This window comes from Chaetura pelagica, unplaced genomic scaffold (assembly GCF_000747805.2).
Source record: "Chaetura pelagica isolate M959 unplaced genomic scaffold, ChaPel_1.0 scaffold145, whole genome shotgun sequence".
NCBI classification, from domain to species: Eukaryota; Metazoa; Chordata; class Aves; order Apodiformes; family Apodidae; genus Chaetura; species Chaetura pelagica.
This window is the reverse complement of record NW_009953332.1, coordinates 1425287-1452783: the sequence shown is the minus strand read 5'-3', so window position 1 is coordinate 1452783 and position 27497 is coordinate 1425287.

The following is a 27497-nucleotide window of genomic DNA, read 5'->3' as shown; positions in this document are numbered from 1 at the left end:
TCAATGTCTCACTTAAACACAAGAATAATGGACATTCACGAAACAGCTTTTCTCTAGGGGTGTGGTTTTCTTAAAATCTGTGTAATTTCTCATCAAATATTCACAGGACTGAGATCAATGTGTCCTTTGCCACAACATTCAGGTGTAGAAGGAAGAAACTGGTTTTAAAATAGCATCCAGTATCTGGAAGCTCTCCAGGACCTGACCCTGAGATGGCTTTATGTTTTTAAAGCACAGCATATTTCTTCAAATGAAGAATCAGAGCAACTGCATCTAGGTTTAGGCTTTATTTCACTCGGATTTAAAATGTTTATTTATTTATTTATTTTCACTGACTCTCGTTTTGGTTTTGGTTTTCAGTTTGGGATGATCCCTCCAACTTTGAAATCCCAAGGTGTTCTCCTTGTGTGACAGAAGGAACTGGATGCAGTCAAGGCATGGAAAAACATCATCCATTGAGGGGTATTCACATTAGGTCTAGTCATTTCCATAGTTAGCTGTGGAGAGAGGTGGTCTCCACTGACCCTTTAGAGAGCCAAAGGAAGCACTGAATGCTCATCATTGTGCACACACCCTGGGCAGAACCAAAAGTGCCCTGTATGTTTGCAAGACCGCTTCCAGAGAACCACATTCCCAGAGTAGAAGATCCCTGCCATTCCTCTTACCAAATATAGTGAGATGGCGAAGTTTCAGCATTGCATAGAGGGATTAAAATGGGGGCCAGACCTTTGTTGTACCTCCTTGTGGAGAGAATTCCAAAAGCTGTGTGAAGATGTGATGCAAACCAAGTGTCCAGAGGCACCAGGAAGAGCTGTGCACATGCTGGGAAAAAGAACAAATTATCCCAACTGAGGTTTTGTGCTAAGGCAAATGTATCAGCTCTGGCCCTGAGCTAGGTCAGAATAAGATACTCCAGCAAAGTCCTGAAATCAAGAGAAAACTGATAAGAAAGCAGTCCAAGGCTTTTCAGAAAAGCCAGCAATATTTTTTAAAAGAAAAATTCAGAGAAATGTCTACTTGTTCCCCTTATTTATTTTTTAATTTTTTTAATCTTACAAAAAAAATTTAATTTTTTCATGGATACATTTATTTAATTTCTACATTCTGTTAAAATATTATACTGTAAAAACAAAGCTAAATATACACTTGTAAAAATTAACAAAATCAATCATAAATAAAGACAGCTTTAATATTATTGGAGAATAACTGTTTTAACATAACTTTTTCAAAGAAGCACACTAAAACCAGATTTCATTGGAATTATTGTCTTTGTCCTCCATATATTTTGGTTTCAAAGAAAGAAAAGGTGTGTTTTTTTTCCCTCTGAGCCATGAGAATTACCTGAAACCATTACTCTATTTCTATAAGGAAAAGGGAAGCCAAACATGGATTTCTATTAGCAACCAGCATTAGTCTGTCTTTATATTCACATTTTAATCCTCTGTTGAATTAAATCAGAGTAAAGATAATCTATCATGCTACCTGATAGTAAAAGAAAAACAAGATTAATTTCTTCAAATAGCAACAGAAAGCTATAATACATGAAAGCACTTTTGTGTGTGCTTAGGTATATATACATGTGTGTATGGAGGAGGGAGGGTATAGCGTGACTGGTTTAAATAACTTTTTCATTGCTCATTGCAACAGTTTAGGAAAGGTCATTAGACCTGAAGTTACCTATTGCTTATTACTTGAAAGAACAAGTGAGAGACAAAATTAGAATGTGTAGAGCTAAGCTGGGATGAAGTGCCAGTTTAGGAGGCTGACACAATTGGATGTGTGTGTGAGTGTCACAGCTCTATAGCTACTTCTTCCCAAAACTGCAACTGGGTGTGGTGCCTGGGACACTGCCAGTGGGGAATGGCCTTTTTGGCTTATCTCAGCTTTAAAACCACTGCACAGACCCTAGGTGAATAGATTTGCCTTAGAAAATACACTGCCCTGGGCAGGGAATAGAAATATGCTCTAACTCGGATTGTGATCTACTGTCTACTGAAGGAAGACTTCGGCAGGTTTTGCTGGGCTTGAAGTCAGGCTCTCAGAGAGGTTTTGTAAGACAAGAAAATAAAAAATTCTGCAGAGTGTTTTTCAAACTACATCCAAACTGTTGGCCACAAAAAATCTTAAACCACTGACCAATATGCAGCCAGATCTTTGCTTACTAAATTAACTCTAGCTCAGTTACGAGTTTCAGCTTCAGAGGCAATTTCTCAACCTGCAACAAACTATAGGATAAAGTCGGTATTGCATCCATCTACTGGAGGAAGATCACTGTTGAGAAACCTACTGTATCTGAAAGGAAGGAGTTGCTGAGAGCACATAAAGCATGTTGAAATGCTGCATCATGAGTAGCTTATAGGAGTGGCGTTTCTCTCATGTATTTTTTTTTGCCTCAGTTTGAGTTTTGCATGAAGAGAACACTTAATCCTGCTGGAAAGCAACTGAAGGAGTTGCAACACCCAACTAAGGCCTTCACTGTATGAAGGAAAACTCACTCTAAGGCACAAAAAAGATAATAAATTCAAATAAAGTTTGTGGGGTTACCCAGACCTTAACTGATGTAAGAGAGAGTAAGAGTTACTACTGTGAGCTTTACATCCTCTCCTACAAAAATAGTCTACCTTCTTCTCTTTTTGGAGAGGGCTAAATACTTCATTAATGTCTTATGAAGCCATTTCCTACTCTCGTCTAAACATCAGTCAGCCTGAGTCCCTGTTGCACACAGTACATCTCACCTAGCTCTGCACATGGGAGAGATGCTAGGGAGCAGAAGCACATGTAGGTAGGCTGCAGCTCCAGACTGGTGTTCCTGTAATAGCACTGTAATAGTGAATTAGGTCAAGTGGCCTTGGTTGCACAGGGGCATTCAAATAGCCCTGCAATATATCTGGTTCTCATTTCCTTCCTGGCACCTGCTGAAGCCTAATGGTGCTATTTGCTTTCCTTAAAGTTTTATTACCATCAAAGAAGAGGAGCCACATAGGCCTTCTAGAGAGCTTTTATGGCAGAATAAATGAAGGGAAAACTGGATGCCACAGGAGAGAAGGGGATATATGTAGCCCAGATCCTTTTCTTGTTGTTGGGAACACACAGATATTATCTCCAGGTATGCAGGAGTGTGTCACATTAATTCAGGTTCCAGCATACTGGTGTGTTCATGAGTACATATACCTTTTGACATTACCAATCCTCAGCTAATATAACCTCATGAGAAACATCTGATTGCATTACCTAATGCCAATATTGACTCTGGCCTCACCCTGCCTGCACAGAATAGAGGAATTTCATATGCTGTTGTTTCTCTTTCGTGAACACGTTAGTTGTACATATTTATTTTCTCTCCCCTCCCCTCCATCATGCAAGCCTGCGAAGTTACCAGTGAACCATGTTTCTTGCTTTTCATTTTTTTTACTGTAGGCCTATTTGTCCATAGTAGCTGCAACATTACCTCTCACTGAGCCAAGCCAGTAGGTTAAACACAGAAGAAAAACAAAACAAGGCAGAACCAAAACCCCAAACACCTTTGCCCCTCTCAGGCATTTGGGAGGTGAGGGAGAGAGAATTCATTCTGAGCTCTTTTAATACAGAGAATGTTGTGTCAACTTCAGTAAAGCCAGGGAGGACACAAATGGCAAAAAGAGAAGAGGAATCATCGTTGAATTGTCAGGGTGATCAGAACAAATGCAAGTTGCCGGAGGACATCTGCCCGAAGTTTCAGAATGGAAGCATATGACACTGCTGCACTTTGAGCCCCATCCTGTGGCTATCCCAGTCAATCCAGAACAGTCCTCATGACTCAGTGACCAGTTCAGTTCCTGTGCTCTTGTTTCGTGCAACAGGGACTGAGCTCACAGTCTGGCACAGGAGATGTCTGCTCTTGTTGTGAAACAGTGTTCAACTTCAAATGTCAAATGATGAGGTAATTCTCATCCACAGTTGTTTATTTTACCTTTGACGGGAGATGAAGAGGAAGACATTAAATAACTGCTATAAAAAAACTGTCATATAAGTAGCAAAATATTTCACCACTCCCTTCTTTCCTAACGCTAAGTTAATTTTTTTCAATGTTTTACATCATGTCAAAAGAAAGGCAATTTTTTGTCATTAGAATCTCAAGGTAGTAGGTTGTTTATTATGATCCTGAGATACCTTCTGTTAAGTACATCATGTTCACATTCATAATAAAATCTCTGGTAAAATGTTTACACAGTACAAAGAAGTCTTATTGTAAAATACCCAGATACGATTGCTTTTCTTCAGGACCTGTGGTGGGTTGACTCTGGCTGGACTTGAGGTGCTCACCAAAGCCACTCTCCTCAGCTGGACAGGGGACAGCAAAGAGATAAGGACAGGGACAGATAACTCATCATTTATCATCTTGGGCACAATAGATTCAACTCCAGAAAATTAATTCATTACCCATGAAATCTAAGCAGGGTGGTGATATATAGATCCTGAATCTTAGAACACCTTTTCCCCACCCCTCTCTCCTTCCTGGGCTTAAGTTCACTTCTGATTTTCCTCTATCTCCCACCCAGGAGTGCAGAGGGAGGGGAAATGTGGGTTGCCATCTGTCCATTTCACATTGTCTCTGCAGCTCCTTCCTCCTCCCTTCCCCTGCTTCACTGAGGGTCTCTCCCATGGGAAACAGCCCTCCAAAGTCTCCAACATGGATTCTTTCCATTACCTGCAGTTCTTCATTAACTGTTCCAGTGTGAGTCCTTTCCATAGGATGTAGTCCTTCAGGAATGGACTGCTCCATCACAGCAAACCTGCTTCAGTGTGAACTTGTCTCTCCACAGATCCACAGATCCTGCTAAGCTCCTGACAGGAGCCTGTTCCAGGACAAGCTTCCCAAGGGGTCACAGCCTTCTTCAGCCATCCACCTGCTCTGATATGGGATCTGCCATGGGCTCCAGAAAAGGACAACCAGCCTCCCCGTGATCCTCAGCATGGGTGGCAGGGGGATCTCTGCTCTCATGCCTGAAGCACCTCTTCTCCCTCCTTTTTCACTGGCTTTGGTGTCTGCAGAGTTGTTTCGCTTACATCTCATTCCTCACTGCTAGGGCAATGCATGGTGATGCTAGGAAACAAATTTGATTTTCTTATTTATTAATTCAACCATCTTAATCACAAGTCTCATTTTCAACTTAGAATAAAGACAAGATCTACAGGACAGGGAGCCAGAATATATCTGAAACACAACTGGCAAATAAAGGTTAACCTGATAAAGGTTAAAAGAAATACATTTGCATTTAAAATTTTCCTTAAAAAATGTGGAGATATATATTGATATATACACACATATATGATGGAATCATAAAATGTGTGGTGTTGGAAGGGACCCTTACAAGATCATCTAGTCCAGCCCCTCCCTGCAGTGCACAGGGACCTTTTAAACTAGATCAGGTTGCTCAGAGCCTTGTCAAGCCTGATTTTGAACGTTCCCAGGGACAGGGCCACCACCTCCCATAGATTCCTGTAGAATTCCTCCCCCTGCTCCCCTTCTTGAGGTCCTTCAATTCAGGAGTTATGAGGAGATAGTGAAGACTGAGTCAAAAAAGTAATTGAGAACCTCAGCCTTCTTCTTGTCTGTTGTTACTAGGATGCCAGCCTTGGTCATGAGGAGGGACACTTTATTTAACCTTTATTTTCTCATTGATGTATCTGTAGAAGCCCTTTTTACTATTCTTAGTACCCCTTGCCAAGTTTAACTCCAGCCGTGCTTTGGTCTTCCTGATCCCACACATGCACAATCAGGCAATATCCCTCTACTTTTCCAGAGAAACTAGTCCCTGCTTGAACTGATAGATAGCCACCCCCCCCCCCCCGCCCCCCCTAATTCAGAGGTATTGATTTTCAACAGCAGGGAATTAAAAATGTTTAACATCACTATTTTGGAAAATATGACTCTTTGATTGAGAAATTGAACTGATTTTAACAAAAAAAATATATACTTCCTCCAACCCAGAACAGCAGCATTGCTGGTTGGTGTCAAGCACAAGGTTTGTATGAAAGGAAGGTTTTCACTGTTAGCTCACACAACAGCTCGGGTAATTTCTGAAAGTAACTCAACATGAATGACAGATCTTCTTTATGTTTCTGATTGTTTCAAATTTCAGTAGACTTACAGGCCATTCAAACTGGCAAACTTTTGGGGAAAACTGCCTTCTAAATTTGGCAGGGGCAGGCCAACCAAATAAACCCACTGTAATCTAGACTGCAACTCAACCTACCCTGTGTTCTTCCACAGAAATTTTGTTATAATAATTCCTAGTTAATTCCAGGAGTACATAGCTCCTTGAAGTGTGTTGCTAAAGAATCAGAGTTAACAATGGTGATAGAGCACATACATGTACAGAGATCCAACCTAAACTACTGCAGAATTCCACAGATTTCCCATCTTCTGTTTCTATGAATCTCCGACTTTACAGCCCCTCTGATACAACAAAAAGACAAATATTAGTTAAATTAAGTCATTCCCTTGCCTCTGAGGATCAGACTCTTTTTCTCTGATACAGGTTTGCATTTTTTCTGCCAGCCTTTCCCACAGGGACATCATGTCATCAACAGGTATACTAAACTATCCTTTGCATTCAGCACCACACTGCACTGTCAAAAGAAGTGTTGGATCTAGAGGAAATTAATTGGTGACACAGCTTTGGAACTGGTGATGAATTACTGCATGGAAGCCTATTACAGGATAAATCTGAACTTCCTGTATGGACCCATTTTCAAGATAAATGTTTATCTATAGCATTGACACTGGTCATTTTTAACAAGATTGCTATGCTTGCTCCTCTTAAAACTTGAACTATGGAGAGATCATTCCTGCGTCCATAGTTAAGAAGATGGGTTTCCTCTTTAGCTCAGAGAATGTTTTTATTTACATGAGCAGCTGTGATTTGTCCCCAGTTTTCTAGTACTAAAAATAAAATAAAATAAAATAAATAAAATATGGGCATTTTTTTCAACTTAATTGTTATAAACCTTTAGTTGTTTTATTATGCAAACTAATGAAATCAGCCAAATTCCTTTCATATCCAAAAGTCAGACTGTTAATCGGTGTGAGACACATGTGAATTACTTTATTTCTCTTCATACAATTGATGAGACCCATGAAGTCCCTTCCCAAAGATCCAGCTGGAAGAAGGATACCTTCAGGGATATCTTTATCTCCCTGCAGTAATTCAAATTATTATTGGAACAAACATGGATAAAATGAGATTACTTCCAAGTAAGATCATTAGCATAAATCAGGACAGTTGCCATAACTGCAATCTGTCCAAAATCTATACAGCAAAACCAAGAACACAGAGCCATAATGTGTTCTTCAATAGAAGTGACATACATGATAAGTAAAAATGCATGGCTTTCACCCATCGTATTGAAACTTCTGTGTGCTCTGTTCACCAATGTGAATTCACCCCATTACCTCTTTTTTCTTAGATTCCCCATCACCAATCCCATGTTTGAGCTGAATTCAAAGTTTGTGGAGCAAATCAGAGAGAAAATCTGATATAATCTTTACCTATAGTGAAAGCAGAACTATGCATCTTGCAAAACTTGTAAAGCTTGGTCACTTTAAAAATTCTTTTCTTTTAGACTTATTTGTATAATCTTTTATTGTTGTTTAATATAGCTGATTTTCAGAAAGTATTTGGCTGATAAGAATATTTACAGTGAGGAGAGATGTAGTCACAACTGTGCTCAAAAAGGACTACAAATCCCATTATTTCAGCACCACAGAAAATTATATGCAGAAGGTAGAAAGCAAAACAGGCCTTTCTAACTTTTTACCAGGAATGACTATAACAGGAAACAAAATGTAATCTATGTGTAGTTACAAATATGCAATGAATAAGCCTATGTGAAAGCTAGAAATATTTTGTCTAAATTTTTTAACATGAAAGTGTTTTCTAGAGGGTAGCTTTAGTGGACTTGTTTGCAGCACTGAAGCAGTGTAAATTTACCAGTTTTCCTTAAATGTAATGTCAAATTAAAGTCTTTGCAGAATCTCGATTAGTTCATGTAGTGTTATGCTGAAATCCATGCTCTTTAATTCAGAAAATGTGCTCATTAAAAGGTATAACAACAGAGAACCACTGAAGAACAGTCTTTTCACTCTTTCAGAGCACAATACCATGGTTACCTTTCTTCACTTCTTCCTTCCAACACACAGTTTAATCATGTTTCTCCATGTGTTTGCATAGACATGGACAAGTCGTTTTAATATCACTAAAACGATGTGGGATCTCTGACATGCCTTGAGCTAATAACCTTATTAACAGAGAGGATGTTATTACACAGTATATCTGTCTGTGTTTTTGTACCTGGCAAAACATAAGAACGTCCCAACTATGAGCGTGGTGGTGCATTTTTTCAGTAGATAGAAGGGCAGAAAGGACCAGAGAAATAAGTGCAGTTACAGGTCACAGGAAAAAACAAACAAAACCGCTGAATGTTTTTTCCAAGTGTTTTTATTTTTCCTTACTGTGTGAAAAAAAAGGTAAATCGGGACAACATTTGTTGTATCTTTAAATTATTTTCAATCAATTTCAGGAACTTTTGAATTATTTTTCAAATTTGAAACTGTAAGGGAGCAAAGTCTGTGTGCTTGAAAGGCAAAGCTGGACCAGATCAAAGATTACTTCATCAATAGATCAGCAAGACTTACGTGGACTACAGTGAAACATATTTTTGCACTTCTTTCTGAGTGATGGCATAGCTACATCTAAAACGACCAATTTTTCTTTAAACTGTCATATTCCTGATTGAGAGTAGAATACAAATTTGCTGCCTTGATCTGTAGGTCCAATGCATTGTTTAGGACCTGTCTTAGCCCGGTGTATATTTTCCCAATGCTGGTAATTCACATGATGCTATCTTTGTATCTAGTGTCTACATTTTACCTCTGTTGTCTTCTAACATCTCCCAGCATCTTAACTGTATGCCCTGTTCACTGAAGTTGATCTGATTTCACCTAAATATGTATGTTTCTTAACCACCTCTGTCTCCTGAAAAGCGTTCTTTATTTGATAGTCTGCAATTCCCATTTATCTTTGAAGGGATTGAGTGGTCTGTCAGTGAAGGGAAGATAAAAAATCACTGCCTGCTCCTGGTATGCTGGTCTGAACATTACTGTGTGTTCACTCCCACTTAGACGGGAAAAGGAAAAGAGAAAACAAATGTGAAGTATGTAACAGCTAGCAGTTTGATCCAGATTGTGCTGGTTTAAAAAGCAAAGATCTTCAACTATCTTGCGGTTAGAAAGGAAGACGAGAGGCACAACATGCATGTGAAGAAGGTGGCTAAAGGGCATCAGCCTGTCAGCTTTCTGACACACTAAACTCAGCAGTTTGCAGAGACAGTGTTTTGAGATCTGTTTAGAGGTGTTCATTCTCTAGCAAGGAAAGATTTAGTCTTATTCAAGCCAGGCATCCAAATAAACACATTTATTTCCTCAGCTGTATGACATTTTCTTAGTAGTTTTGATGAAGTTACTGGTCATTTGAGAAAATGTGCTAAGCATACCTCCCTCTCCCCTTAAAAAACCCCAAACCAACAACTGATGATGAATAAAACCTGAAAAACTAATACTGCAAGAAAAAGAGAAAAAGAAGAAACAAAATAATCTCTGAAATTGTTAACATATGAAAGATAAACACCATGAGCCAAACCCTCAGTCTAGTTCTTCCGTTGTTAATTACAAAGCAATAGAATAGCTGGCAAAAATATCTTGGCTAAATATGCTAGAGGTAACTCCTATGATAGATGATGTTCTTACACTACCTAGTACACTGATGTGGCCTGTACCACTGCATATATTCAAAAGCTGTTTCCTTCCTGCTAGATCTGCCTTTTCTTGCAATAAGCGTTTTTTTTTTAAATCCAAAGTGAATTGTTAACATTAAATGTATTTTTATCATATCCACATGGCCAAAAATAATTAACACTGTATCCCTAGAGTTCTAAAGTTTAATTAATTTCTGTATATTATATCACTCCTTTTTAAAAACTATTTTGTCATTACCAAGTATAATTAATTTTAAAAATATTTAGGAATGTTCTGGATGGCTGTTACAAATAACAGAAGACAACTTGGAAGTACATCATTGCTTTGCTTCAAAGAATGAGAGCTTTAGCTTTTCTAGACTTGGGTCCTTCTGATTTGTGAATGTTTTGTTTGTTTTTTTCCTCCAGCCATCACTGACCTGCACAAGAGCACATGCAAAGCAGCAGCATTCCTGAGAAATGCCATCTGCATTATTGCTGAACTGGCATTTTTAGCAGTGGGCTTTTATGTTCTAGGGTTGGAATCAGCCACAGGCATGGTTTTGGGCTATGACAATTTTATGAGTATTTCTGAAACAGTGTGATACTATAAAAAAAAATACAAAACCAAAAAAAAAAAAAAAGGTTGAATATTACCATTGTATTAAATAACACTTGAAGCTCTGTTTTGTGTTCTCTGTAAGACTGTCTGTTTCAGAGCTCCCTAAGCTCAGCTATAGCTGATGAGATATAGACAGCCTGCTTTGAATAACAGATGAAAGAACAAACCACACTTCCCTTGCTCCTTGTCTGTGCTGGAGTTAGGATTTAGAGTCTCAGTCAATCATTGATTTCTTTGGAAGTGAGTGAAATAGAAATGAGTAGGAGCTCTTAAAAACCCTTAAAAATTAGTGAAAGCCCTCTTTTTAATGAAGAGTCCGATTCAGTGTGGACATTTGACTGCCTGCTCTTCAGGTGAAACTCAGGTTTTACACTACTGCTCCCATACCTCCCTGTTTTGTACACTATTACAGAACAAACCCTGACCTCTCTCTTCCATTAATGGAGCTGAGTCTTTCCTTCTGAGAACAGCTGACATTTTACTGTCATCTATTTTTCTATGTGGCATAGTCCCAACTCATTGATTTGACTCCATAAAGATGCAATACTAGACCCTGTCTATTTTGAACTTTGTGAAGAAAATAAATTTTGTTATTCTGAGGATTGCCCTTCAGGGTGTAACTGGTTTCACTGGGCTCTCATGCGAACTTTAATAGTGGATCTAGCCAGCAGGAGAACTACTCCTTTCAATAAGTTCAACCTTGTAATTTGAGTAGTGTCAAAAGCAGAGAAATGGGGATTGTAACTCCACAATGGTTTTATTTTTTTTCCCCCAAAAGCCAGAGCAGCCCCTCCTGTGTCTTAGACCTGACTAACTCCATATATCCCACCAACAGAAATAAATGAATGGTCCAGGATCAATGCTTTCTGGTCACAGTTACTTCTGGCAACTGTATTGCCCTTTTTTCCCCATAATTCTACTTATGACAGAAACCGTACACGAAAAAACAACAGCAAAAGCAGGCTGCAGCCAGGGCAGCTGCTGTAAAGCACTGATAGTGTTGCCCCAGCTGGCAAGCCTATTTTCTTATACTTAGTGCATGGAAGTAAGGAAAGGGGATAGAAGCATATACAAGCTCATATGTGGCAAGTGGGCCCTAGACAATCCCTTCAACCTATGTATTACAGTCCACATTTCTGCCTATTGAGTGTGACACAAAGAGTCATTGTTCTACTACAGAAGAGCTGAAAACCTGTAAATGGACTGAGCTCTATCTTTCCTACCCATCTGCAAAAAGAAAAATTCAGGCTTTCACTAGGATACATAGATGCTTGACTACTCCACTCCACGGATCTCTGGACTCGGCCTTAATTTGCATATGCCAGCCAGACAGGTGAAAAAATACTCTGAGTTTGTGGAGGTGTTCAGACCTTTGCTGAAAAAAAAGAGTGGTAGCATATCTTGGAAATTTCTGTCAGTGCTTAATGAGCAACTAGTTTAGATCCATAAGGAACACATTTCATGTTCTTAATCAAAAACAAAAACAAAAACAAAACAAAACAAAAAGCAACAAAGAAAAAACCAAAATAAATCAACCAAACCAAGCAAGCAAAAGGCAAGCCTTCTGTATTGGATGGGAGATGATGAGTATATTCTGGCTTCATTTGGCAGTGTAGACACAAAGGAATTGGTGCATACTTGGAAGATGACAGAGGTCCCTCTGGTTTGGAAGAAAAAGCCATATGGAAAATATTCCTTCTTCAGTTCTTTAAAGAAAACAGCCTTATTTTCTGAGGCACTGTTAAGTGTTTAGCAGGTTCTGAGGACATTTAGGGTATATATATATAGGAACAACACACCCACACAGGGTGTTCTGAATTGGATTAAACTGGCTACAGAAACACATGAAAATACAGCCCTCCTGGATGCCACCAAGACTGTCTACATTCCTAGCAAATGTTGTTGAATAGGATGGGAAGACAGAAGAAATATCCAAAATCTGAAGGGAATAATCTTTCATGTCTTTAACAGAGAACCAGATTCAGGCAGAAAACTATAATCTCAGCCACTCCCAATTTGATCCCTTATTTTGAAAGGGTTACAGCAATAAAGCTATCAAAAGTGCTTACAGGGTTGGGAAGCAAGAGCATAACTTAACTCTGGCCTTTGTGAATGTCATAAGACCCTGCTTGCTCTGGTGACAGTTCTTAAAAGCTGCAATGTAAGTGAGTTGCTTGAAACATGCCAAGTTGGGAGACGAAATAGTGTAGGAAGATAACAGGAACCATCAACCCTGTTCTCAAGGGTAGTATCAAGAGGTTGGTGTTTGAAGCAAGAAAAAAGGAGTTGAAATGCTCCAGATGTTAATAAGAATTGAAGCACTTAAATACTCAAATAAAAATCAGTAGAGTTTGGTTTACTGGAGTTTTCTTTTTGACTGGCGCTTATATATTTTAAGGAAAAGCACTGGAACCCTAATTCAAGAGGAAAAAAACAGGAAATCAAGAGAGGAAATCAAGGTCTGTAGTACTAGAAATCTTCATTAGGAGTTTTATGGATATGTGAAATCCAGGAAGAATGGGACATAGGTTCACCAGACTTAAGGATAATTTGTAACAGACAGATTGCCTCAATTGCTGGAATGACACTCAAGAATGATGCTAGATGACTGGTGTCATGGCAAAAATTCATGAACACAGTCAATTTTGTGTTATCCTTTTATGGACACAGCTGTAAACATGCTGAGTACTCAGTTTTATTGGGCTCCATTGCTCAGGGTCTGCACGTACAATTGACACCAACTCAGTTCTTCATTGAAGACCTATTATATAGTAAAATTAAGTGAGTAGAAACATACGGTGCTCTCCCAGAGCTTCATTTATCACTGTGATGATGATTCATCTTAATAGGATACAAGCGCAGAAAGCCACCCACACAGAATTGTTGCATTTATAAAATACTACAAGTGATTGCATGAAATCTATGAGGGAAAACATCCATTCAAGTTCCTCTTTGCTCTGCAGGACATCTCTGCTCTTGCAAAGCAGATTCCCTTCAGAAAAGTTAATGGAGAACTCTCCGTAGGGAGAGACTATGCTACTCTACACTACAGAGAGACTACAAGTTGGGTTGGATCTCTATGACAGTCAGGGGCTGAAATGGTAGACTGTGGCAAAAAGTGTGACCTTGAGTTTCTTTTCGCTGTCTCTTCCCTTTTGAGCACAAAGGATCACTATGTAGTCCATGGAACTTCTGTTGCTTCTGCTCTTGCATTGTAACAATTATAAAGGTGTTTGCTTCAGTTTTCAGGCTGTTCTTCTAGTGTGGTGCTTCTTTAAGTGCAGAGTTTAATCCACAGAGCAGTTCTGTCGTTTCTTTCAAAGCTAGGCTTACAAACGTGACAGGTAAAGAGTAAATTCTACACAACTGTAGAAGTCTAAAAATCAAATAGCTTGCAAAGAGGTGGTTTGTTTTGTTTTGTTTTAACAGTACAAAGATCTCACTGGCTTATCTGCTGTATTGTGCTTCTTCAGGAAACCTTCTCTGGACTCTTTAGAAATGGGCTTTTTTGGACAAGTCTACACTACTAATTTTAAATAATGCTGTGAGTACACTAGAACAGTGTTCTGAAAACAAATCCACATATATCCAGCAATGCAAGAAAGCTTGATTAAATAGTTTTGAATTAATATATTGGAGACAGTTATTGGTATCTGAGAAGAAGCTATGGATCTCAGAGAGGATCTGATCTTTTCTGTCAAAGATGTACCTTTGTTTCTGCTCTAAATTCAAGGAGCTGAAAAGTGCAGCAAAGAGGAATCACTGTAATCTATGGGGTGATTCAGACACAGTCACAACATGAGGTTATCTGCATACACCCTCACTTATTCTCCCAATCTGTACTTCCCTTCTCCATCAGCCAGACCCCAATTCCCTTCAAAACTGATGGGAAATTTTCCGTCCACACACACAAGCTCTGGCACAGAACCTGCAGGCTTGCAGTGTATGTCCATTCCACACGTTGAACTGAAAACACGCTGAGTCAGGAGGATGTAGAGAGAAAATTCCCAGACCTGCGCTGCTAATTGGGAAGATGCTTGTGAAAAACAAACAAAAAAACAAACACACAGACAAAAAAACAACAACAACAACAACAAAAAAACCAACACACCACAAGATCTTTGGTAAGAAAGGCTCTAATGTTTGAGAATTTGATTGAAAGTGAATATTAAATTTTATCATACATAAATAGCACAATCAATTTGAAATTGTTTGAGAGGAAGGTAACTCCAGTTTGATCAGTAACTCTTACAATAGCAACACAAGTGGTCTTAGCAGAACAGATTTTGGATTCAGCATCGAAGGCTTGTTAATAAATCTCTACACTGAGGAATGCTGAAAATAAAACCTTTTTCCAAAGAGCCTACTTATGAGTAGGTCTGATAGAAAAGGGTAACACTTCAAAGACACCAGATCACAGAATCACAGAATCCTAGGGATTGGAAGGGACCTTGAAAGATCATCCGGTCCAACCCCCCTACCAGAGCAGGGTCAGCCAAAGCACATCACACAGGAACGTGTCCAGGTGGGTTTTGAATGTCTCCAGGGAAGGAGACTCCACAACCTCTCTGGGCAGCCTGTTCCAGGGCTCTGTCACTCTCGCAGGAAGGAAGTTTTTTCTGTATTTACACTGAACCTCCAGTGCTCCAGTTTGTCCTATCACTAGACATCACTGAAAAAAGCCTGATTCTCTCCTCCTGAAACTCACCCTTTAATATATTTGTAAACTTTGATGAGGTCACCCCTCAGTCTCATCTTCTCCAAGCTCAAGAGACCCAGCTCCCTCAGCCTTTCCTCATAAGGGAGATGTTCCACTCCCTTCATCATCTTTGTGGCTCTGCACTGGACTCTTTCAAGCAGTTCCCTGTCCTTCTGGAACTGAGGGGCCCAGAACTGGACACAATATTCCAGATGCAGCCTCACCAAGGCAGAATAGAGGAGGAGGAGAACCTCAACCTACTAACCACACCCTTTCTAATACACCCCAGGATGCCCTTGGCCTTCTTGGCTACAAGGGCACATTGCTGGCTCATGGTCATCCTCCTGTCCACCAGGACCCCCAGGTCCCTTTCTCCTACACTGCTCTCCAGCAGATCAGCCCCCAGCCTGTACTGGGACATGGGGACATGGGACTGGACAGCTGCAAGACTCTATGCTTGCCCTTGTTGAATTTCAGCAAGTTTCTCCCTGCCCAACTCTCCAGCCTGTCCAGGTCTCTCTGAATGGCAGCATAGCCTTCTGGTGTGTCAGCCACTCCTCCCCGCTCAGTGTCATCAGCAAACTTGCTGAGGGCACAGTCTGTTCCCTCATCCAGGTTGTTGATGAAAATACTGAACAGCACCAGTCCGAATACTGACCTCTGAGGGACTCCACTGGTCACAGACCTCCAACTAGACTCTGCCCCATTGACCACAACTCTCTGACTTCTTCACTTCGACCAGTTCACAATCCATCTCACGATCTGATCATCAAGACCACACTTCCTCAGTTTATCTACGAGGATGCTGTGGGAGACAGTGTCAAATGCTTTGCTGAAATCAAGATAAACCATATCTACTGTCCTACGATCATCTATCCATCTAGTTACTTCCTCATAGAAGGCTGTAAGTTTGGTCAAACGTGACTTTCCCTTGGTAAAACCATGTTGACTGCTCTTAATGACCCCCTCATCCTTGATATGCCTAGAGATAGTGCCAAGAATAAGTTGTTACATCACCTTTCCAGGGATGAAGTTGAGGCTGACTGGTCTGTAGTTACCCAGGTCCTCCTTCTTGCCCTTATGGGGATCTGACATGTACTCTATAACTGTGACTCTGGTTGACTGCACACTTTTCAGATCTGGAAGGCTTGTTTAGTCCATACACTACCCAGCACAGTGGTGCTTTAGGTAAGCATTACTGCAGTTAGTGTGTTCAGTGTGCACATCAATATATTCAGACACATATACAAGAAGTAACTTGCAGAATCTAATACTCCACATCATGATCACTTGGATTCCAAGCATGAAGAAGTCTGAAGCACTTTGTGGGATCTCCTCCCAATGCCCTTTCTAAATCACAGTTCTCTCCTTCTATATACCAACAGAGAATTGCTTCTCTGAGCTGCTTTCCTTTATGCATCTTGTCACAGTCAGAAATACTGATGTGTAGTTGGCTGCAGGTTCTTGCTTACCCAGATGCACCTCTGGGAAGTTACTGAGAGCTACATTGTCATGCCAAGGATTTGATTTCTTCCAGTCCAGACCAGAAGAGGAGAGTCCTAGGTTTTGAGAACTAAGAGTTTGACTATTATTTCCCTGTGCCTGTAGCATTGCTGCACCAACTCATTCTACTGAAATTCCTTTTCCTTGTTCCTTGCTTAAGCTCACAGAATTGCAGAATTGTCACAGTTGAAAAAGACCTCTAAGACAACTGCATTCAAACACCAACCTGATACAACCTGTCCCTTGATGCACCCTCCCAAGAAGCAAATTAAAATAAGCCCACTAGGGCATGACTTGAAGTGCCTCATCTACATGGTTTTTAAATTTGTAAATATCTCCGTGGATGGTGACTCCACCTCCATCCTGGGCAGCCCATCCCAGTGCCTGATTCCTCTTTTGGTAAAGGCATTCTTTCTAATATCCAGTATAAACCTCCCCTGGCACAACTTCAGGCCATTTCCTATAGTCTTAATATTATTACTTGAGAGAAGAGGCCACCACCCACCTCCTTACTTCCTCCTCTCAGGTAGTTGCAGAGAGCAATTTGGTCTCACCTCAGCCTCCTTTTCTCCAAACTAAACAATCCTAACTCCCTTAACCTCTTCTCATAGGACTTGTTCTCCAGCCCCTTCACCAGTTTTGTTGCCCTTCCCTGTACTTGCTCAAGCAACTCAATGTCTTTCTTGTAGAATGGAGCCCACACAAATAAGACTAACAGAGCTACGAGAGAAATTAAGATGAAACGATACTTTATGTTATTGACAGAACATCTGACAGATTAACTCTTGCTGCTTCATTTGTTATGAAGAACATATATTTATAAAGCATGTTATTGTCTGACCATGGGGTTCCACTAACAAGGAAAAGCAAGGCAAAGATTAAAATTATATCTAGATATACAGGAAAAAGAAGTATCAAAAACATAGATACAAGAATATTAAAGACTTATGGAAACTTGGGTTAGCATTTTGCAGAAAATGTGCACTCTATCATTTTGTGGGCAAATGTTCTTATGTATTACAGTTCTGAAGAAATACCCTGGAAACAGACTCTTGTAACAACTGAGAATGAGAGAGTCTTCCCTTACGCTGTATGTGGTGAAGGAAATTAAAGAGGTGTTTTCCAAGTAAAATCATGAAAGCCAAAATAATATGAAAATTTTAGTGTAATTTACAGATAATTCCAAAAAGGATCCCCCCCCTTAAAGAATGAAAAATGAAGAGAGTTGACCCATTACTAGATTAGCCAAAAAAGTGGAAGTTTCTCACTCTAATGTAAACCAATGGAATGATAACTCTTCAGTCACACCATTAGCTGACACTCCTGCTACAGGAGCAGAGATTTTTCATGTAATTTATTACATTGTACTTAACTAGCATTTCTGTTTCTGGCTGGGGATCACTGCACTTAGCACCTGAGATAGATACAACGGATGTACTCATCTGACTCTTTTTGAGTGTTTTGTCATGAGTATGAAGTCTAACAGAAGAAAAAATATAAAAAAATAAAGATTAGTAGACTATTCACTTGCTTAGACTCCTTAAATACTGGTTCAAGTTTACTCAGCATGACTGTAAGCACGTTTGTGTCATTGCAACTTAGAGTTAGAGAATGTATACCATCTAGTGGTACCAAATAAAAAAATAGTGGATTTGGCAGCTGCTCGTTTGCCCATGGCTGTCTTCTTCTGGGGGACTTAATTCTTTGGTAGACCTCTTAGCCTCCTTCATATTTGTTGCTATCTTTCTGCAAGCATGGCCCTTGAGTTGTTGACTGCTGGGGAATACAAAAGGCAGTGCTAGAGTGAAAAATTAGGCTCCCAAATTGCTGTTACATGTTAATTTCTCAGATCACCACTGGAGCTCGTGTAACTTCATAAGGAACTGAAACATGGCATGGAAGAATATGGGAGCCTCAGAAGAAGAGAAAACGCAGACTTTATTTTTAGCCAGTGATCTAGTGCTTAGTACTGAAGTGTCTCAGCTGACATATCCCACCTTACCTCCTTCTCACGTGCCTGAGCATAAGATCTCTCTCTGACAGGGGCAGAGGCTTTACCCAAAGCTTTCTGATGACAGTGAGGGCTTTTGTTTTTCCTAAAAGTGATTAATGTTCAGATTGATCACTGTAGGCTCTTACTCTGATGCATCTGCTCACTCTGAAGAGTCCTTACTTTAGTAGGGTGTAGTGCCTTTGATGACAAGGTTTTCACCTCTCTGCTGGGAGGTGAAGCAATCTGGCCCTACATCAGCAGCTCTAGGCAATATTTTTCTTGCTGTCAGACACAGGATTGTGGAACACACACAGATATATGCAAATTAGCTCTTATCTAATTGGTTAGGCTCTAGGAAGTCATAAAACTACCTCACACACCTGTTAGTTGCTGGATCTGTGGGATGGGAAAGGCTTCTGTCCTCCCTGCCAGCCTGGCAACCATACAGCATTTCATCGTGCCTCCTGCTTGTCATTGCCATGTGTGCTGTAAGTATGGTCCTAAAATGAGAGGCAGCTCCCAGCCCCCAGCCTCTTCATGGAGATCATGCTACTGGCAAGTGGAAGAAACTGTGAATACACCTGGTGTTCCTGAGTTTCTGACACTTGCCCCATCCTTTCTCAATGTCTTTCTAAATAAAGAAAATAGTTGTATTTAAGCTCAGATTTAATTGCTACGCTGCTGCTGCTGCTGTTGTGTTGGGGTTTTTCCGCCTTAATTTTCCTTCTAATACTATGTTTTAGTTCCCTGCAATATGTGAGGTCTCTAAGTTCATAAAAGGAAGTTCATCAATTCTTTTTTCATAGACAGTTGGGGTTTTTTTGTTAGGTATTTTGGCTATTTTTTTTTAATCACTAGAAAAAAACCAAGCTTTTTCAGTAATTTTTTATTGGTTTGGAAACATCACCCATGCCACATAAATACTTCCAAAAATGTTGTTTCCGTTTGATTGAAAAAGTTATTCTTGGGCTATCAAAATTTTTTTGTTTTATTTGAAGTCAAATATTCTGCTGGTTTAACACTTTTTTAGAAGTCTGATTCAAAAAGCTAAAGTAAATTTTCATAATAGTCAGTAGTAAATCTTTGCATACAGTTTGTTTGTGCTTCTAATTACACTTCTGGGAACAACTTTTTACGTTGTGGATCTACTCTAAATAGCTATATGTGACTAGCAATCTAAGCTATTAATCTGGCATCTCTGAAGTCTGTGCAGACATACATTCAATGCCAGTCTTCCTTGTTCTTTGTTTTCCACTGCCTGTAAAGCCTGGCTGGAAGACACTGTCGCAGGACAGGAATTGTGTGCTTTCATGTCAAAAGAGTTGAGAACAGTTCTTCTAGAAGTCAAAATTGCCAAAACTTTTTATAATGCTAAATGAGGATTTTGTTCCCAGTTTAGCCTGCAGCTGAGCTTGAGCGTGTCTTCTCATTCATTCAAGGCTGACCCACACTTCTTCGCCAAAACCTCAGAAGTTTTATTCCTTCAAAAGGCCTTTACACTTTAATAACCCTTTTTCCTATTAAAGCTCTTCTAAGTACAAACTTAGTGTTGCTATTTAATCAGAAAATCCCTTTAGTTGAAAAAAAATTTCAAAGACACCGGAGTGAAAGATTTTGCATGCACCTAAATATGTAACTTAAGGTAATTTTCCTGTTGACCTTGAGGGTTTTTTTGACACAGTGAAAATCTCATTTTTACCCACATTGTACTCACTTTCTAGTGTGTCCCTGCCATTCATTAAAGATATGAAAGTTTGGCTGCTGCTCTCCCTATCTCATCTTTAGCTACTTCAGATGCCTGAGATTTGCATCCAGTCTGTGTACTTTATCTGGCTGTCTGTCAGACATGTCAACATGAGGAAGAACTTCTTTATTGTGAGGGTTACAGAGCACTGGAACAGGTTTCCCAGAGAGGTTGTGGAGTCTCCTCTGAGACTTTCAAGACCTGTCTGGGTGACATTCTGAGTGATCCGCCTTAGTCTTTGGTCCTGCTCTGGCAGGGGGGTTGGACTCAATGAATTTTGGAGGTCCTTTCCAATCCCTAACATTCTGTGATTCTATGATTCTCAAACTGTTAGAGTGCATCAGATATTCAGGAGAACACAGAAGAGAAGAATAGATAGTGTTTGGATAACTGTTTGGAAACATGGTCATCATATCTTTTCTGAAATTATATGACATGTTTTCTTGAATATAAAAGATAGGACAAAAGAAATATTATTTTGAGAAAAAGATTGCTTTTTCTTGGGAAGAAAAGGAAAAAAAAACAAAATAAGAAGACAGGAAAATTCTTAAGAAAATATTTTACCAGTCATAACAATAACTGGATAAACCTCTACTTAGCATTGCGCTAAACTGACAACAGCATGAAACAAGGTGGAACAACTCAATGAGATGAAAAATAGACTTGATCATGTTTTTTCAACTCAATGGTAAAGTTGTTGATACTAAAGACAGCTGAGAAGTAAAAATAGTAAAATAAAAATATCCACTGAGGCATGCTTAGCTTCTGCAACCTATGGATTACTACAGCAGACAGAGAATTTCATCTTATGTGCCTTCACAAGCAGATGTTCAGAAGGAAAAGAGACTCCAGAAATAATCTGATATTTGAAGGTTTTTTAAAAGACATGTGACTTTTAGCCATTTGACAACTACGGCTCTAATTGCAGCCAGTGCATCTTTTCCAAAAACACCGCATTAAAAATCAGGAATGTTTATATTGAAGAAGAAAAATATATCTAAGGGGTATGTCTATTATGTTACCAGGAATAAAATATTACTGAGATGTGTTGAAGAAGACTCCATCTTATCTTATTTTTGTTTCATCTTTGCTTAAATTCAAGACTTACACTTATGATAAAGTTTGTTAAAAGAATAAACAAAAAACTCAAGTCAGATTTATTAAAAGGATTTATCTGTTTCTGCATGAAGCAACTGTAGAGAGATAACATCTATATTGAGTTTATAGGTGCTTCATTTTACTGGGCCCATAGAGAGCTGAGATGAGTGCTCCTTTTTAGTTTTGAAGATGGGGATATCTGAACCTGCTTTTAGAAACTAAGGTAAAAGCATCTTTTTCCACTGGTATTGCTATCATATTACATCCTCTGGGAGATATGGCTTACTACAAAGCTTACTGAAGTAAACATGAACCTTTTCTTAGATCACAGTGGGAATAAAATCTAGCAGACACCCTCAATTTCCAGAATTTCTGGGTAGGCACTTTTCAGAAGGTCATAATTTACGTTGAAGATCTACAAGGAAAGGATTGTTTATTTGTTTATTTGTCTCTCTTAATTTCAGCTCTAAGTCATTGGGTTTGAGGCCTCTGTGGTTTCATGTTGGGTCTCAAAATATACGGGGTTCTTTCATGCTATGTTTTTAATATTCAGATGAAAAAGAATCCTCATTTCAAAATAACAGTCTGAAGCAGAAGTGTAGTAAAAATACACTGAGCACATTTTTTTCCTCCATAGAAAGCAAGCTTGGAAGATTCTCCTAACACATATTGTATCTAAAAATCAAGTAAGTGTAGCTTTTGAAAGCTACACTTCACATACTGATAAGACTTAACTAGAACATGAGTGGAAGCAAACTTAGTGTGAATGCAAAGATGCTAGTAAATAACTAGGATAATCTGCAGAAGACTTGGTTTATTTTTTACTCAGAAGATAATTTTGCACGTGTCTTGGAATAGACAAATATTTAGGCAAACCCGCAATCCAAATATTTGTGGAGGGATCACTGTGACAGCATATAGAGCACAGGATGTCCAATCTATACAACTGCAGAAGATGTGTGAAAGTAGGAGAGAAAATACATTGAAATAACCATCAACTAGATTATGAGACAGATACAAAAGGCAGATAAATCCACTTAATGGGCTGGCAATTTGTGTCTAATTCTGTATCTGATTGTTTATTAATGGTATAAAAGTAACAAATACTGAAGCTTCTCCTCCTTATTGATATTGAAAAGATGTTCCTTGAAAATGGACTCTTAAGAAGAAAAAAAAATTGAAAAGATAGGATAATGGGCTTCTATTTTGCTAAATTTAGCAGGGTAAAATGAAAATTTAATTTGCTTTATAAGTCAAACATTTCTCCTTTAAAAAAAATTTAAACAGAGGATATGTTAATATAATTTTTAAATTACTGTAGTTCTCAGTAGAAAACTACTAAAATGACTACTGTCATAGTTGCCCTGTTGGAACGGATATGAGGACTAAAGGAATCTTACCAAAATACAGCATTTTCACAGTGTAATAAGATTTGCAACTGCATTCAAATCAAACTGTGTAAAAACAGTTTTGTTAAAATTTCAGTTCAGGTCATAGCTGTAATTTTCACACAGTGAGTTTATCTAATTTGAGCTTCTGGATCTATTTTCTTAAAGAACAAAACAAACAAAAAAACGAAGCAGAACAAAATAAAGCAAAAAATACCAACCAACCAACCAACAACAACAACAACAAAAAACTAAACAAAACAAAGAAACAAAACAACAACAAACCACATCACCCCAAACTTAAAAATCAGACATTTTAATTTTAAACATTTGATTATAAATGCATTTGGAAAAAAAAAAAATAAAATTCTATAATGATAGAACACATATTTATTTTTAACCATACTCTGAAACATTTTCTTTCCCCCTCACAGGTTCCAGAGTTCTTGATTTATTTTTTTTTCATACTTCTTCTTTGAATGTAAAAGGCAACTTTCAATTCTACTCACAGATAACATATGAAGAGGGGGATGGAGTGGCTTTGAAGCCTAAAAACTGACCATAGTGCTTTCTAAAAGTTTTCAGTTTCTAGGTGAAAACTTGTGGTTCAGCAAATCCTTTTTTATAAATATGATGTGTTCATTTTCCTAAAGTGAAAATTTGGTGCTGACTTTTCAGTTGTTTTTGTTCAGATTTATATATGAAGGTTTGTTATGTGACAAAACTCAGTAAATTGGAAAGAAATAATTTTTTTAGAAGTCAAATAATCACGGAACAGGCAGAGAACCACAGGTGACAGTCTAAGCAAGGAAAGGGTTTAGATATTGGATATTGAGAACAGTTTGAATACAAAACTGAAAATCAGGTTTTTCCTCCCCTTTCCCTCCTCAGTTTCTGTCACAGCCAGTTTGCATTCTGCGTGGGTAGACACTCTTAGAGCAGCAAAGCAACTTACTGTCCCTGTTTACTTGTGCTTTTAAGGATAGTCCCAGATTTATTTCTGGGAAAAGGAAGATTAGTCCCAGATTTCTGAGAAAAGAAATGTAGTCCCAGATTTCTTTCTGGGCAAGCCCATGACATTGCTGGAAAGTACTTGCAGGATTGAGAGTTGCACCCTTGTAAACAAAATACAGGCTTTCTGAAATCTACAAATTGCCATTAAAAATTAAAAATAGAGAATCAGTAAATAGCACAGGGCTGTAATTCCTTTTTCTTAGGACAAATATTTATTCCTTTTTTTACTGTCTTGTTTATCTCCACTAACAGTTCCTTTTATAAAATGTTTTTTACCAGCCTTTTGAGCCAAATACAGTACCAGAAAACAAAATTTTCAGAATACTTCCCAAACTGCCATGGCTAAAGGGGGAATGCTGTCTCACAAAAGCCACAGAATTATTATTCTGATATTTATTTAGTTTATTAAGTTCTTTTCATCATCAATTTCTCAGAAAAAGGGAAAAAAGGAAAATTCAGGGAACTACAGGCCAGTCAGTCTCACCCCTGTGTCTGTCAAGATCATGGAGCAGAAGATCCCCCTGAAGACTCTGATAAGACACATGGAAAATGTGGAGGTGGTTGATGGCAAACAACATGGCTTCATCAAGGGCTAATTATGCCTGACAAATCTGGTGGATTTTTAGAATGGGGTCACGATGTCAGCGGACAAGGAGAGAGCAACTGGTGTCATCTCCCTGGACTTGTGCAAAGGGTTGAACACTGTCCTGCACAACCTTCTGTTCTCCAAATTGGAAAGATATGGGTTTGATGGATGGAGCACTAAATGAATAAGGAACTGGCTGGATGGTTTCAAATGGTACCTTGATGTCCAACTGGAGAAAAGTGATGAGTAGTGCTCCTCAGGAGTCAGTAGTGGAACCAGTGTTATTTAACATCTTTGTCTGTGACATGGACAATGGCATTGAGTGCATCCTCAGCAAGTTTGCTGAAGACACCAAGCTGTGTGGTGTGGTCAACAGACTGGAGGGAAGGGATGCCATTCAGAGGGATCTGGACAGACTTGAGAGGTGAGCTCATGCCAACCTCATGAAGTTCAGCGAGGCCAAGTGCAAGGTCTTGTACCTGGTTTGGGACAATCCTAAGCACAGTTAGAGGTTGGGTGTAGAATGGATTGATAACAGCCCTGAGGAGAAGATCTTGGGGGTTCTGGTTGATGAAAAACTTCACATGGGCCAACAATGTGCACTTGCTGCCCAGAAAGCCACTGTGTCCTGGGTTGCATGAAAAGAAGAGTGGCCAGCAGGTCAAGGAAGGTGTTTCTCTCCCTCTACTGTGCTCTCTTAAGACCCCATCTGGAGTACTGTGTCCAGCCCTGGAGCCCCCAACACAAGAATGACATGAAGCTGTTGGAGCAAGTCCAGAGGAGGGCCACAAACATGATCCAAGGGCTGAGGCACCTCCACTATAAAGATGGGTGGAGACAGTCGGGGTTGTTCAGCCTGGAGAAAAAAAGGTGCTGGGTAGACCTTATAGGGGCCTTCCAGTGCCTGAAGGGTCTACAGAAAAGCTGGGGAGGGCCTTCTTACAAGGGCAGGTAGCAACGGGACAAGGGGTAATGGCTTTAAACTGGAAGTAGGTAGATATAGGTTAGACATTAGGAAGAAATTCTTTACTGATAGGGTAGTGAGACACTGGAACTGGTTGCCTAGGGAAGCTGTGGATGCCTGATCCCTGGAAGTGTTCAAGGGCAGATTAGATGGGGTTTTGAGCAACCTGGTCTAGTGGGAGGTGTCCCTGCCCATGCTGGAGAGTTTGAACTAGGTGATCTTTAAGGTACCCTCCAACCTAAAGCATTCTGTGATTCTAGGATCATCTCAGTGATGATATTTAAGGCAAATGGTTTTCAACAACAGAAAAGGAATACAAAGGGGCAAGTGAAGTGAATTTTAGCTAAAGGAAGTTCTCACATAGTAAAATACATAAATTAAGGAAAGGAAAATAAAGGAAGTTTTGTCAAATCTCTTTCCAGCAGAGAGAACAAAAGTGTTACTACTATTGGAATTTATTTGTTCAGTGGAAGCCTTGCTAACTTTTAAGTAACTTCTGTTACTCCAAGAAATTGACTGAATTGTAATACACACACTTGAAAACATTCAGGTGAACAAGCACAGTGGGAGAAATTATGCCGGCTTCATTTTGCATTTGCATTTGATCCTCTGTGATAGATACATAAAAAGAAGTTGGGGTTTTTTTTATATGGTTTTTTTTTTCTTTATTAATGTCTTGCAATGAGAAGATGCCTATAGTTTTGCTAAAACAAATGCACAGAAGCAGGTTTTAGAGCCAGCTGCTTTCTCTTTACATCACATGAAAGACTACAGTTGTGTAGTAACAACAAAGCTACTACCTTGCAACACGCTTTCAAAAAAACCAGCCACGTTTCCTGCAACAGCTGAGTGTAGTGGGACTGATCAGTGCTGGAAAGAGACAGATGGAAAGCTAGAAATGAAAGAGAAGGGAATGGAAGAACAGTGCCCCCGGGACTCCAAGGAAGGACCTACCCTGACAGACTGTACAGCTCAGAGAAGTCCTCAGGGCAATGTTACTGTATTTTTGCTTCTCTCCCTCAGCCACCTAGTTTGGGCTGTACCTAACTTCAAACATGGAAACAGTTGCTTCTTAAGTCACAGTTTCATAGTGGGGTTGGAAAAGGGGCTTGGCTAAAGGGATTCTTTTGATTCAGCAGCAATGACCATGTGTAGCTATTGCTGACCTGTTAGTTTGTTTTTAATTAGTTCCATTACTTATGCGTGGGGTAAGACTGACCCAAATAGAAGTTTTGTACATGTAGAGCTGACCTAAATATTTCTGGTTTCTCACTTAGTTGAAACATAATGTTGTATTAGCATACCAGGCTATTGCTGTATAGAAGCTATTGTTTGTAACTCCATTTTTCATTTTTATGGGCTTGCTGAAGGATTCTGTTTTCTATAATGCAACATGTTCCTTCCTATGAGGCAATTTGGTGTTTTCACCTTGAGATGCAAAGTACTATGCAGGAGATATAAGGCTCATAGCTTTAGAGAAGATGCATTTCTGCCTGGTAGAGGGGAAAGGAGGAGCATCAGGCATTCAAATTATATACAGACAGGGACAATAGGGACAATAAAATGTATTGCTAGAATGATTCAAGGATTTTGTTAATTTCTACAAATAGCAACTTTCAGTGTATTGAAAATTAATGTGGATTAGGATTTTTTTAAACCTTGTGAAGTTTCAAATTTGGAATTCTTTTTTCTGCAAAACTTAATAAATGCAAAACCGATTTTTTCATCCTCAACTCGTTTGTGACTGAAGAGTATGTTAAAACTGAGATATTACAGAGACATCCATGTGATCTCTGTAGAAATTTTACACCAAAAATTCCAGAAGAAGAGAAACTGAATTTTACTTAGTGATACCACAAACATTACTGCATGCAGGTGTTAAGAAGTGTGTTTCAGCAAGTTAGTCTGCTGATGCTTTTAGAAACACCACTAAAAGTATGTATTTATGAGATATTACCCCTCTGCCATAATGCCAAGTCAGACATCTTCTGGTTGTTCTTAAGAGGAGAGATCACTGGCCTTGAACGCAAGTACCTTCTGTGCTGTTCCTGCATTCCTGAGGTAAGAGACAGTACAAATGCATAATTTGCTGATTAGGCACTTGGATGGGGG